At 33.9% G+C, this 16,088-nt stretch overlaps 1 long non-coding RNA gene and 1 other non-coding gene across 2 annotated transcripts in view; one reads left to right on the forward strand and one right to left on the reverse strand.

The window, feature by feature from the left end:
• Positions 1-16,088, reverse strand: part of LOC106665246 — a 255,348-nt gene that overhangs the window by 106,218 nt on the left and 133,042 nt on the right. The gene's annotated exons all lie outside the window — the stretch shown is intronic.
• On the forward strand, positions 4,242-4,313 carry Trnam-cau. Its single transcript has one exon. It is a non-coding gene; the product is annotated as a tRNA-Met (tRNA).

Below are 16,088 nucleotides of genomic sequence, written 5' to 3' on the forward strand. Positions count from 1 at the left end.
TGCCAGATCGTGACAGTACTTTATTTTTCACGGTCTGCATAAAATAATATAGACATCTAGTTGTCATAGTGCAAGATTATAATACAAGAATAGAGAAATTAAAAGAAAACATGATAATTATATTGTATAATCCCCCAAAAATATTTCCATTCCCACAATGAGACCTCATTGTGAACGTCGTCATCTTTGAAGTGCCCGATAAGAATAATCTTTTATTTTGTGAAAAAATTTTCAACAAAGAAAATAAATAGTCCTAAAAGCCGTTCATCGAAATGATAATTAAGGAAAATTCACTGCACTCAGAATATCTTGATATTCCGACCGCGCAAACCAAGGTTAACAATCCTAGGATATCAATGTAAAACTTTACTTGCATTTAATACAGTTGAAGTATGATGATGTCCACTGTCTTAACTAATTTCTTTAATTTAACATGCACAGTTGGTTTCAAGTTCAATGATAACTTCGTACGCTGAAGTTAACTGGACTAGACGTTTAAGTAGAATATTGATTTATAAGATGCATGCAATTCAAATATTTAACCCAATACTTATAATGTAAACTATTTTTTTTTAATATTGTATTTCTTGCACTTGAATCTTTTCGACTTGCTCCAGTTTCTCGAAGAAACTGAGGGATTTTATCGAGTCACAAAATAAATACAAAATTACTGTCAAGGGAAGCGACAGAAATGTAAAATCTTAGATCTGCCTGACATTTTGCAATTTGCAGTTATAAAATAATGGATCGATGTATCATAAAACTAGTTATTATTAAAAAAACCATACTGCAAATCATGACAGAAAAAAGATTTGGGAAATAATAAAAAGGTTACAAATTATAAAACATCATCATAAACAATTTACAACGTGTGGTGAATAATGACCGTTAATCGATATTTATTTAGAAATCGTGAGATGCGGTCTGGTGTGATGTAGGTTTCAGAAAAATATTTTCTTTATCGTGCCAATGTTTCGATCTTTATTGAGATCATCTTCAGGGCCTGGGTTTTACAAACAATGTTTACATATAACAGTTACATTTTTGATGTGAAAAAGAGAATTTATACAATGCAAAATATATTTTTTATATATTCAATCAAAGTATTTCTACTCACTCAAAGTGTTTGTCTTCTGTATAATTGTGCCATTCTTGCGTGTCATGTCGAGAGTGCCAATTGCACAGAAGACAAACACACTTTGAGTGAGTAGAAATACTTTGATTGAATATATAAAAAATATATTTTGCTAAATTCACTAATTTCGTGGTCCGCTTGACCAATATTTTGCATTGTATAAATTCGTTTTCCACATCCAAAATGTAACTGTTATATGTAAACAATGTTTGTAAATCCCAGGCCCTGAAAATGATCTCAATAATGATCGAAACGTTGGCACAATAAATAAAATGTTTTTCTGAAACCTACATCACACCAGACCGCATCTCACGATTTCTAAACAAATACAATTTACAATTATGAATACAAACTCACAAGAAATACATAACAACGATTGAGAATTTTTAAATGCCTTTGATATTTTTTTGTAATGTGGGTGTTAATATTATTATCAAATAAGACAAATATTCAGACCTTATAATTCGTAGGTGTAAATCTAATCCATTTTCTTTTGTTTACACCCAATTAGTTTTGAAGGACTTGCGCAATATTGCAGGAAATATTGTTTAAAAATCTTAATGATAAAAACTCATTTTTTATAATTATGTAATATACCGTATTGATTTAAACCGATATCTTCCTCCCCCTTCTTTATATTTTTAATTTACCTCTTTCACTGGGGATATTCCCAATATAATTTAACTTTATTTTAAAAGAACTCTTTTTACACCATTATTTAAAAGTATAAAATCCATTTATTTATTCCTACCCTTAGCACAATCATGGAAAAATATATCAAAAATCTATAGTAAAAGAAAAAATGAAAGTATTAGGGTGGGTCGGTAGATCAGCCATGTAAAATGTGAAAAGAAGGGGGGCGAGTATTCTACCCTGCGTGGGACACCAGCGAGAATCGGGTAAATGGAAAGGAAGGAAATGTTGATAACAGTCTAAGATAACATTTTAGAACAACGTATGAAGTAGATGGAAAGATGGCCTTGGGCTTCCACAGAAAACCTCGATGCCATGTCCTGCCAATGCCTGCGATATGTTAAGGATGACTCCAGGGCAATGTACTGCTTCAGCTCAAGAACAATGGGAATAGTGTGTCTAAAACGCCATGTGCTTTTATGGGATGTGAGTAATATGGGAAGGTATTTTGTTGCGCAGAGGAGTAGTTTTCCCAGAATCTTACGGATTATAGGTTAAAGACTGATTGCAAGAACCATGAAAACTTTTGTATCTAAAGTTAAATACTGAGATGTACCACTGGGTAACATTTAAATTTTAATGTGTGGTCATTAGTGACGTTAATCGATGATTATTCAGAAATCGTGAGATGTGGTCTGATGTGATGTAGGTTTCAGAAAAACATTTTCTTTATCGTGCCAACGTTTCGATCTTTATTGAGATCATCTTCAGAGCTCAACGTGTTTGTTTTCTGTGTAATTGTGCCGTTCATGCGTGTCGTGTTGAGAGGCACTCTGCAACCTACATCACACCAGACCTCATCTCACGATTTCTGAGTAATTAAATTTTAATTTTCGGAAGAGAATATTTTTTTTTTTACAAATTTCGAATTCTTAAAAGCATTTCATTAATATCTACCCTAAAATCGGTTTATTTCGCTTTAACACAATCCATATTTTTTATGTACATCAAGTGTCCAAAAAGTTACTCAAAATCTAAACTAATTCGTATGTACCAGTCGAACATATAAGAAATTCTTCCAGTACTCTGTTTTTTAAACAACTTTCAAGATTTTAGGCGAATACATCTTTTTTAATTATATATTTTACGAGGGTATTTCAACTACGATGTTACATGAACCCTCAGGGTGCTGATGTTTTTGAAATTCATCACCAATCATCAATCAAAAATCATCATCAACCATCCCTAACCATTTTTTTTCTAGTGTTTCTGTCTTAATCTATATCATACTTTCATGTATGGAGACGGTTTACGGAGTTAAGATAACGAAATACACTCCATGAGTATTGCAATAATTTAAAATTTCAAACTCAACCATGAAAAAAACATTTATTGAATTGCTTGTTACTATTGCTTTAAAACTAACCAAAAATTACTTTTTTCTCTTACGTTTCAGAAGATTTCGAAGAAAGTATTGTTTAAAAATTATTGCCATTATTTTTTAACTAGTTTTAACGTTCCGATTTACAGAATGTATGTGATGAATAGAGTTTAGCAAAGACTTAGGTTTGAAATAATGACGAATATCAAAAGTGTCCGTACAGAGGTCGATGATATGACGGAAAAACCAGTGAGCTGCTCGTACAGTCAGTAGACTGTGGATCTCTCGATTTAAAAAAAAACGCGCAGGCAGAGCCCTCGACGAAGTGACTATCCACTGTATATAGGCCGACTTTAAAATCTAAATGATGGACATTTCATCAAAATAGTTGCCTGCGATCAAATGTTGATGACCTGGAGAAACCGTCACGCCAGGGTGAACAAGGTCACACGTTTTACCAGTTGCAAAATGAGCACAGTAAGAGAAAAAAAATCTATGCATTACAATGTTCGAATTATTCAAATAATTCGATCAATCTGGTTATCAACATATTTAATTTAAAGTACACTGCCTTCGGATTTTCTTTTTTTTCACTTCTCCCTCACATATATAAGTTTTGTTTTGCGAAAATTGAAATGGTTTTTAAAAAGAACACTATTTATTACACGACAATAAAATACAAAATTGGACTAACCAATTTCAATTAGCGAATCTCCGGTCTTAACTCGATGAAAGTCCGGAATGAATTAGATTAAAAATATTAATATTAGCAAGGCTTGAGGGATGTAACGAAGGAAGGGTTTCTTGGTAACGAACACGGGCAGATGAGATAAGGGAAGAATGTGAAGGGTTGCACTAGATAAAGGTATATTGTATATCTATGAACCTACTTATCAATCATTATGACTTTTCTATTTCTCAGATTAGAAGTCTGCCCGATTAGATTACTAAAAAATTTGTTAATAGCTTGCATCTTGCAAACTATTGCACACCCTACGTAGTTTACAAATAGCTAATCGATCCATACATCAATTCTTCAACCTCTGCCTTATTATTAACCCCTATATGTGGTAAGAGCCCCTCACAACTGGCAGCAGAGTGGCGCAGTGGAAGCGTGCTGGGCCCATAACTCAGAGGTCCGTGGATCGGAACCACGCTCTGCTACCAGTTGTGAGGGGCTCTTACCACATATAGGGGTTAATAATAAGGCAGAGTAGTGAGTAAGAAACGTTCCTCCTCACAAAAAGGGAAAGAAAAGGTAAAAATGGAAGGTTCACAAAGGAGAAGATAAAAACTCTTTTGTTATAAGAGTTTATTAAAACCTATTTACAATATATACATATATATATCCCTATATCCTACCGTCACCATTCGTTCAATGAATTCCCAAACACCCAGTCAACAGAAATAATAATATTTTCTTTCGAGCTTACGGCTCCCTTTTAAAAGTAGTAATTTCCAATTTACGGAGAAAAGATCCGACCTGTTTGTCATGTCGCATACACCTAAATCTTATCCCTCTGTTTCCTACTCTCCTACCACGACGTCACTATGGTGGTGAGTCAATCATGTATGTGACACTACACATATATAAATCTATATACCAATTCCATCTATCCATTTATCCATCGTTCATATATCTATCTACCCATCTAACTAATCTATATAGAAGTGGTAAATGGTAGAGTGAGGGTATTGTTCAATATTTTAAAAAAGATAGTTCTTACTAACAGATAGTAGTATATATAGATATACAGGGTGAATTGCTACTCGTGCTACAAACTNAAAAAATACCTACAACTTGTCAAATTTCACAAAAACTTCTTCATCTAATATGCTTTACGTATATATATCCAGGTTTTTAAATAACGTTCTAGTAGAGATGAAAAATCAAAGTAAAGCATTTTTTTGCTCGTTTTTTGCTCCAAACGAAGAGAATCGATTTCCTGAGTTTCGTCAAAAGGAAGTGGGACACCCTGTATACCCATCTATCCTGATATTTATCGATCTATCCATCTGTCTAACCGTCCATTTATCTTACCATACGTCTATATTTATGTCCATCCATTCAGTAACTATTTTTTACTTTCTTCCATCTATGCATCTATCAATATATGTTTGCATCCATCCGTTCATCTTTATCTCACACTCTCTTCATCTTCGACTGTCGTTTTGCTCACTTATCTAAATCTATCTTTTTATCTCTCTATTTCAATATTTCACACTCTCTCATCTAAACGATAGAGCTCTTCTATCCCTCCGCCCTTTCTCAACCCTCTCCTCTCTCACTCTCTATTATCTATCTCTATTTTTCTTCCTTTCTCTCACTTTTACATCTGCTCTCTCCATCTTTTGCTCATTATCCAATATACAGGACCTATTAATAATCCTATTATTATATTTGTATTCATCCCATATATTCACTGTTACAAGAAACACTGATTCTAATGAAAAATTGGCAGGCATGAATACATTTTATACAAATTTACATAATTTAAAAAAATTAATCTTGGAATGAAATTTTTTTATGGGACATATAAATCCCCAATAATTAAACAGCGATAATACTGAGCACATTATCTTACAACAACAAAACGGTGTTGTGTATGCGATTTGCATAAAAAAATTCAGTTAAAAGAGTTTTCTTAAACACTCATGATAAGTCCACCTAACGGGATGGAAAAAAGTACAATGCTGTAAACACTTAAGGAAATTGTTTTTCCATCCGGCCGGGAAAGTATTTTCAGCTGTCAAGTGAGATGGCCGCTAGAGAGGTGGGTAGAATCTTCTCAAGTCAGCCAAAGAAAAGAATTGTCAAAGAGAAGTAGAGCATATTATAAAAGGTGTGATTATGTTAGCGGTAAACGCGGGGAGCTAAAACGACCCGTTCTTACAACACATTCTCAACAGACTTTCTAAGTCCACCACACGTCAATTTATACAAAAAAATTGTGAAGCATCTAAAACAGTTATTCAATAAACGAAAAATCCCTAAAATAAATTTTATTAGGAATAAAAGTCTTGTAAAATTCAATGTTTGTTCACACATTTTAGTCAGAAGAACAGTATTTGAATATAAAGACAAATCGTGACATTTAATCCAATCCAGTGGCAATTGATATTAAAATATTCATGGTAAATACTGATTAATGTAGAGGAATCAAGATATGCCGAGATCTAGACGTAGTTGACCTAAAAAAAATTTGCTTTCACATTTTGTGACATTGATTAAAAGCCCCAGTTTGTTTTTAACCTGAAATCCCATGGCCACTTGCGGGAAACTGTGGAAACAGGGGCCTAACCCGGGAAAGCACCTTCATATAAGGAAATGCGTTTTCAGGAGGGGAGTTTGGATCCGGGCGACGGACACCCCAGTCGGAAAAGCCTTAACACACCGACCATATACCCAAAACTATTAAAAAACAAAACAAAATAGTTTTTCAAAACAATTTAGTGTATCAATTCCTCAAAGATTGAAGGAATAAGGAACAATTTGGCAATACCTACTGTAGGGGCTGTAGAAGTTAGAAATTTAACCGAAAATTGATGGCATGAAATAAAAAAGCACACTATCTCTAACATCAGAAAATTTATCAGTGAGGAAAAAACATGTGAAATGGAAGGGTTTAGGAACGTTTGGAATAAAATTCATCATCTCAAAAGCAGCCTGCATAATCTCTGAATATTTCATTAATATCGTTGTGATGGTTCGGAGATACACCTGTACGGGATTTTACGTTTGCGCATGCGCCCTACCTTGGTAGTTTGAAAGCAAAAACAAACAAAAGAACACCGAGTTGGAAAAAAGAACATACAAAATATTAAAACGCCCTAATACTATATTAGAACAAAATGTAGCAAACTTTGGAGGACATAAGTTTCGTTCTTGACTGTGGCATCGACATAGGTGGTACGGAATAGTGATCCTCTCAGATAGAGTGAGGACATTCAAAGAAATATCAACCTATTATGGAATTTTTGTGACAAATGGAACCTGCCGGCAAATCTGGATAATTCTAACCTTTTAAACTTTCGGAAACGCAAGCGTCAGAGAGTTGGTATAAAAAGGGTAAAAAAATATATTTAAAAAAGTTTGGAATGGTCTGTTCACCCAGGACCTGGTTCAGCTTTCAGCAATGTTCAAAGTATTTTATAGCGTTTGTCGTTCCAATCTATGCTATGGTAACCAGATCTGGGGGTTTCAGAGAAATGAGACTTTAACAAAAGATCAGACATTTTTTATGAAAAAAACTCTTCTCTTTCCCGACCTTACTCCGATAAATATACTGTTAGAGTTAATGCTGGGTGTTGGTCTGAGAGTTGGTGAAATGTCCTGAACAGCAATGATACACTTAATTGGTCGGTCTTTACCTGCGGGTGGTTGAACCACTCATTGCGGCATTGAGCCATCTTCAGTGAGAAACTGTTCAGTTCCAGTTTAACACATTTAGTTAGAGATTGCAGAAGACCTGGTGTTTATCGTTACTATATAGCATCACTTCTCATTTGTTTTCAAATGCATGAACTTGGCATATTTTCCTCTATCCAAAATTAGATCTACAGCAGTGATAAATCGAATTGCTATTGGTTTTGAAAAGAGAACACGTTGGCATACGATTATGGTAGAGCTTTCACGTTACAAATGAAAATATAAATGACTGACTAGCCCTATCTGAAATCCTCCTAAGTCGAATTTGGGAAGTTCATAGTGAGAATCGCCTAAGGAAAGCCTATTTGTTTCCGTTTCCTCCTTTGTAAGGAATTGGATCAATTTCTTCAATCCTATGGGTGAGCAGATAAATCTTTCACGCTTTTTGGAGCTGTGATTTTTGCAATTCATTGGGAGCAAATATTTCTTGACTTTGTGCCTATGAAATCTAAAGCAAACAAACTGTGATTTTTATGCAACTCAAGGGTAAAGAATTTTTCACTTTGTGGCTGAATACTCAAATTTTTTCGGAACATCGTCTCGAGCATCTAGGTGTCCGCAGTCTCTCTCGCTTTTCGTTTATACAGTTCCTGAATGACAACAAAAAGGAAACAAATAAAGAGAAAAAAAGTGTTTTATTTCCGTCTAGCTGAGTAATATTAAGTTTTGGGTTATTACTCATATTCAACTATTCATTAATGATGTCTCTATCATTTCAGTAGTTTTCATTTTATTTGTGTTTTGTCACTTTTATTACTCATTCTTAGCTTACTCCCGGCATATATATTGTTTCCATGTCGAACTGAAAGGTTTTAATAAGTATCTGTTTTTTGTATAAAAGGAAAACTAAGGAGGAGGCATTACGCGTTATAAATAAATGCAAACAATTGCACTCATGCAACATCGCTCAATAAGATTCCAATCCCTAAAACCTATTGCGTACACTACCATGGGTTCTATATTGACTTAAATTCACCAATTTCGTGGTCCGCTTGACCAATTAATATATTACAATTAATTAAGGTTTTTAGTCTAGATAAAAAAGTTAATGGCACGAGCGGGATTCGAACCCACGATCTTCAGCTAGATACGCCGCTGCTCTACCACTTGAGCTATCGTGACCTCGATCCACTCGGATACTAACTTCCCATCTCAACACCACCTTTTGAATTTTCCCTCCTTTTTGCCATTTCTCCACTAAACCACCACCTTCCACACCTCAAAATACCCTTTGTAAATTATACGATCCCACCAAATTTTCATAGTTCAACGATAAACCTCCACTCACCCCAACCCATTATCACAATCAATGTCAACATAACCCACCCCGATAATCCCGAGACAACTTAAGCAGAGGTGGCTCCGGAGCCTCAAGTTTTTCAAACTTTAAAGTCCACCTCCACCCATTAAATGCGCCTTATTTTTACAATTCCTTACCCTTAAATATCAAAAGCATAATACATAAAATGTTGTTGTTTTTTTTCAATTTTCTAAAAATTTTCTAGGTTTTGTTGCGTGAAAACATTATTTTTCATTACAAGAAAAACCAGAAAACGTGTTAATTCGCGTCGTAAAGAAATCGAAGGTCCTCTTCCACGGTTCAGACAATAAGTAACAATCGATAATTATGTTGGAACATCACTCGATTACTAGAAGCTTGTATAGCTTATTTTTTTGCTTCGTTTGCACACAATGGCTACATCCAAAGACAGCAATATTCCCCTTGTCTTGTCTTCGATTTCTTTAGAATTAAATCGGGAAAATTCCATTCTGAAAATGTCAAAAAATTGAAATTGGAACGAGTAAGATAGAAAGAAAACCATTTCCAAAAGACCAGGGAAAAACCTCCATAAAAAGGAAGTTGGGGATATGTACGAGAGAACGGAAACTTCATATAAGGCTAGAGGATTCTCAAAAAATATAAAATAAATAAATAATTCAATTTGGTTTTATTTTTCCAAGATCACTAAGAAATTAAAAAGAGCTCAAGCGTAAAGACATTGTAAGAAGAAAAAATTAAAAAGCAAAAGAAAATCACCAGACAACTTATATTTTACTCGCTTCTTCCGAAGCGATGATAACTAGCTTCAATAATTTTAACAACAAATATTCCGGAGCTCGGATTCTTTTGTTAAAAAAACAATTATACGTATTAAAACTTAATGAAATTTTTAAGAAATTTTGTTATTTAATTTGTTAGTCTTATTTCCCTAAATAGCCGTGTGAAAATACAAATAAATAATATAAATATAAAAGTTATTCGCATTTACAATGTGTTGTACTGCTCATAAAAGCTAGACTTATTCTAGACTATTTTCCCCAAAATTGAGTTCACCGGGATAGCATTACCATGGATATGTATCAAACGTATCAATGGGGAAAACAAACCAAAAATTAATCGCTTAGAAGATTTATTATATACCAAACGTGTGGTGGCTAGTGACCGTTAATCGATAATTATTCAGAAGTCGTGAGATGTGGTCTGGTGTGATGTAGGTTTCAGAAAAACATTTTCTTTATCGTCCCAACGTTTCGATCTTTATTGAGATCATCTTCAGGGCCTGGGATTTTCAAACATTGTTTACGTTTATCAACTACATTGCATTGTATAAATTCACTTTTTTCCACATCCTACATGTATTTGTTAAAAGTAAACAATGTTTGTAAATCCCAGGCCCTGAAGATGATCTCAATAAAGATCGAAACTTTGGCACGATAAAGAAAATGTTTTTCTGAAACCTACATCACACTAGACCGCATCTCACGATTTCTGAATAATAATACCAAACAATTTGTATTTTATAATGTCTTGCGAGTGTTGGTAAGCCATTTTATATATGTGCTTCTATATGAGCGTATGTAAGAAAGCAGACCTAGAATAATATACTTACTTTAATATACTTAAATTATACTATTTATTCTGAGAGCTACTTGAAGTAAAAATTGTTTATACCGGTCATAAAACCTGGGTATTGGTTCTGGTGGTTGGAATTTCAGAAAGAGAGTATACGTGACTATACTTTATTCATCGGCCAACGGAATTGATCTTGAAAAGAGATATTTCCGGTCTGAACCCGTAGGTGTGAACTGTGTAGAAGTGTGCCTGTTTATCAACGCCGATCTCCTCTTTTGCATTCTCGGTCCCATTTCTTTCAGGCTGTTTGTAAATTAGGTACATTCGAACGAATATACGGACGTTATGTTTAAGATGTTATTTCAACATTATTCGAGTCCAGAATAGAACCACCAGTTATATTTCGTAAATTGGAAGATTTCCAGTATGGTATTTATGATTTATAAGATCGACGACAAACTGTTAGTCCATTCAAATTCATTGTGAATTAAGTATTGTTACTTTACATTTAGTACTAAATTTTAAAGTATTCCATCCACACAGACTCATGCACTGTTTTTTAAATATTATTCTTACTGTGTGGATGTTTTTATCTATTAAGCGATATTTTTGTAATATTAAGTTTTGAATTTAATAGCCTTATACTATTTTAGGTAGAATTGATAGACAAGCTCTCATAGGTGGACCTGGGAAAAACGGGAATGATACTCATTCGAACAAGAATAGGCCATGCGAGGACACATACTATTGAGCCGAAATCCGAGTGGAAAAAGGTTACTCGATCTCTTCAATATGACTTAACAGTGTGATTCCTTAGTTACTACATATAACTAAGGAATCACACTCTTGTGCGTGTAGAAATGCCACCCGATGAGAAAATTGAGTAGGGCAGCGAGTACAATTTTGTAGGAAACAGATCTGTNTGTCCGAGTGGATCGAGGTCACGATAGCTCAAGTGGTAGAGCAGCAGCCGAAGATCGTGGGTTCGAATCCCGCTCGTGCCATTGACTTTTTCCCTCAACTAAAATCCTTAATTAATTGTAATATATTAATTGGTTAAGCGGACCACGAAATTAGTGAATTTAAGTATTTAATAGTGTAAATGTGCAGTGTGAGAGGGGTGATGGCGGAATATTGAGTAGCCTTCATTAGGTATAGTTACCATTCATTATGTTAGTTACACAGTAGTTGCGAAGGATGTAGAGGAATGTCGAGTTTTAGTAAATTAGTACTACGTTAGTAAATGGTATGTAAATAAGAAAAAAATATTTAAGAATGAAATATTGCCCACCCGAGCGACAATCGGCCATGCGATTTTGACACAAGAAAGCTTACTTTCGCGTCAAACTCAGCCTAGAGAAAGGTTACTTGATGTGTCTCGCGTAATTGAATGTCATTCTTTGAGTCGATATAGAGAGCGTGTAGGAATACCACTCGACGTGAAAAATGTACAAACTTGCACGTAAATAAATATGTATTCATTAATTTCTCCTTTTTAATGGTGCTATTTATTGTGTTTTATTTTTTGTTTATTACGTAAATTTGAGTTTTATTTCGTTTTTCAGTTTAATGTTATTTATTGTGTTTTGATGTTTTTTATTTAGATTTTGTACGGTTTTTGCTACTTTTTATGCTTCTTTTTTACGTAATGCTATATTTTATTATTTTTATTGTGTCTCTGCCATTTAGTGAGTATTTCGGTATTTAGCGTTTGCTACGTTTTTCATTTTGTGTTTCACGTCATGTTATTATGTGTGCATTGTTTTTAACTCCGTTACTGCCATTTATTGAGTGTTTGGTAATTAGTATTTTTATTACGTTTCTCGTTTTATGTTGTTTATTGTAAAGGAACGTTTTCTATTTTGATTTCTTACGTTTTTGTTAATTTTCTGTTGTTTTTCATGTCATGTTACCATGTGTGAATGAATGGTTTTTACGTTTTTAAATTATTTTTTGTCTCTGCCATTTATTCGGTTTTTATAATTAATTTATTATTAAATACTTTTAAAAAGGATATTTCCTACTCACAGTAAGTTGGAACTTACTGTGAGTAGGAACTATCCTTTTTAAAAGTATTGAACACCACACTCACTCTATCATTTATCATTTCTATTAATTTATTATTATGTTTTTCATTTTTTGATATTTATTGTATTTTAATGTTTTTTATTTACATTTCTTACGGGTTTTGCTAATTTAATAGGTTATTATTTTCACGTAATGTTGCAATGTATGAATCGATTTTACTAGGTTTCTAGTATTTATTGGGTCATTGTTTAATTCTTCTTATTGTGTTGTATTCTGTTATTCAGTGACTTAATTAAGTGTATAACACCATTTTGACAAGTTTTCTGGCGTGCAGTTGACATTTCGTATGTGTTTTTTTTCTATTTAGCATTTTAATAGTGTTTTCTTGGATATTTTTTGTTAAGTACAGTGTTGTTTAAAACTTACTGTTATGTTCGTTTTGTTATTTAGTGTTGCATTTTTCTATTCAGTGTTTACAAGTTTTTTGCTATATACTGTATTGTTTTAAGAGTATTTTTGTAAATGTTTTTTTAAGCTTTTAAACATGTATGATTTTAAGTTTTATGTAAAAAGTGGCGAATAAGTACCCACACATTTATTTTTCCATTCCTTTAATAATATTTTTCTATATCCCATAATTAAAATGCTGTAAATACGTGAAATTTTGTCGATCTTGCCACGCCATTACAGTGTTAGATATTAAAACATCTCGTAAAGAAATCAAAGATTAAAAAGCACACAGACGGATGACGAAAGGGTAAAATTAGGTCGTTGTGTAGTGTTATGTTACCAATATTACAATGAGCAATGTTTAATGATCCTGAAAATTGGGTTTTCAATCGTCTGAGGTCGTTATTTGCGGGTCTCGGTTGCTGCGCCTCGAAAACCACTTGGAATCAGCCAGAAGTATGCCATAGAATGCCATTTTTTTGGCCGGCTTGTTTTGAAATCAGATATTGGCCATGAGCTCGTAATAAGATATACAAAATCACTAGAAATTTTGCATTATATTTGCTTATAAATGCTTTGTTATTAAATTATTTTCATTTTGCTCTTAATAAAAATAAAATTAATCTGGAATATGTTTGTACTTTGATCTACTTATTTGTGCTGGGTTTTTCTGATAAATGTGTTTTTAACCACATTCAGAGGTTTGTCCTTGCATTTATTTGTGACCTACACATATAAAAACTAAACTACACATCATCTACTCGCAGACTTTAATACAATATATTGCAATTATGCATTATCGTATTTTATCAATTTCGTGATATTATTTTTCTCACACTTTTATATGAGTGAGTTATATTTTTTAACTATATTAAAAACAGTTTTGTGGCGTCTGGTGCTAAAAAAGAAGAAAACTTTTTAAGATATAGTAATAGCAGAACGTTTTGCTGAATTTCAATTAATTAAGGTTTTTAGTTGAAATAAAAAAGTCAGTGTCACGAGCGGGATTCGAACCCACGACCTTAATTGGTCAAGCAGACCACGAAAACTAGTGAATTTAATAAGTTTTGCTGAATCTATTCGATTAGTTTGGTGGACATTCATCGTAATTCACCATGAAATATAAATCTTAAATCTTGTCTGATGTGTGTGTAACTTTGTCGAGGTCCTTTTTAAACTTTATGACTAGTTCGGGGTAGCGACGGTCTCTGGATTGGATGTGGAGGTGTAGACCATTAAAGAAAAGTAAGAGAAATGTCTACAGAGCAAGAAAAAGAGAATATAATAAAACAAAATTATTCTGTTTTTCTCTAATGGCAAGCAGTCAGCTCAGAAACAATTAAAGTTAATTAGCAAAGCAAAATAATGATAATAATATTGAATAATAATAATAAAACAATAAAAAGAAAAACTTGTGGTGTACAATGAACTGTTGACGGCTGTGGTCTTTGGCCTGGACAAGCCCGGGGCTTCAGGCAGGACGTCTGGGTTGAAACAGCGATCAAGGCGATACTCACCTTGCAAGTTGGACTTTTAAAGATGTTCACAAGGTAAAGGACCCGCTGGTTGTTTTGTAGACAGTGTTTGATGTTGCAAAGATGCGTTCTAAGCCAAGGATCATCTCGGAGTGTTTTTTTATCCATGTTGTCGCTGGTACCTGTCCAGTCCCCGCAGGGATAATCCCCTCAAAGAGTATTACATTGTTGTCATAATTTTTGTATAAGAAAGTGGTACCTTTGGAATTTTGGTATTGCCAAAAATAAACAGCGTAGGTGTTCCGTTATTAAGAAGGGTTTCACATCTGATCGAGGAGCCAATGTCTTGGCCCCTTACTGGGAGCGAGTAGGCGTGAGCCCTGACATAAAGATGGCACTCGGTGGGCAGGACAAATGTTGAGTCCCATGTTTCCTCACATATATTTTATATACTGTGTGTATTTGTGATTATTGTACGGGTGTGATTAAGGAGAGCCAATGGTGGATTATCAAGTTCCCCTATCTGTGACTGGAGAGCTGATATGACTGCACAGCTTGTAGACCCTGATTCAAAAAATAATCAAATAAACGTGTTGCAATATAAAGATATGCGTTTGTTGGATGAACTTTTCTTTAATTGTTAACATTCCTAAAACTTAATATTACAATAGCTCATAGGATCAACCTTATTTTATACATGGTCTTTTCCTTGAAATGTTAGATATGGAATAAATATATAATATATAAAAGATTTAGAATTATTGTAAGTCTACCTAAAAATTACGTAGGTAGTACGACAATGTGTAAAAACTTCAGTATTTAATATGATAGATTTTTCAGCATTTTAATTCAAATAAGGCCGTCATTTCTAAAGTTCAGGTCAATGGGAAGTAGGTTGGAATCTCAGGCTAAAAGGACGCAAGGAGAACTCAGACATCGCGAAAGTAAGCAACGGTTTCAAAAAAGGAATCAGATATGACCTGCAAACGTAACCTTCCTCAAATAAAACGTTTTTCGAGACCCACGGATCGTTTGCCGGTTTAAAAGCCCGTGATCCATTTTTATTTTGATTCTTCCTCTTCGGAAGGTTGAAAGTGTTATGGTTGGGATGGCCGTTATGAGGGGTCGCTGACCGCCCATGTCCTTCCCCTTCCCGGGACATATCCCACTCTTCCCTCGGGCTATTCAAACGGCCGCCTCACTCCTCTAATATCAAACACCTCCTCCTTTTAAACTGCGGACTCCGGAAAACACTTATTCCATGTCAAAGTGTCGGAGTTGATTGAGTGCAAACATTAGCGAGGGCATGACTGTCACTATAACAGACCTTACGGTTCAGGACGTTTCAAAATGCCTCTCGAGTAATCAAAGAAACCGAATGAGTGTGGTTATTGTTTAATTTCAGAATGCTCTTCACGTTTAGCACTTTACGATTTCCCTTGCCTTACTAAAATCGTAAAAACATAAACCTAATCAATATTACATGAATTAGTTACTGCTTTTATGCTGTTTTGACAGTAACGTATGTACTAAAATGAAGCAACTTTGGCGTAGAAGACAGCAATAGTGATATGATTGATTTACATCTCAAAACAGTCAAATTCACCTAATTATTAAAACCATTACATTTAGTGGTATATTGACCAAATTCAATTAATTCAACTTTTTCTGTAAGATTTTTGGTTGAAATGAAAAAGTTAGTG

This window comes from Cimex lectularius, unplaced genomic scaffold (genome assembly GCF_000648675.2).
Source record: "Cimex lectularius strain Harlan isolate CLEC.00 unplaced genomic scaffold, Clec_2.1 scaffold186, whole genome shotgun sequence".
NCBI classification, from domain to species: domain Eukaryota; kingdom Metazoa; phylum Arthropoda; class Insecta; order Hemiptera; family Cimicidae; genus Cimex; species Cimex lectularius.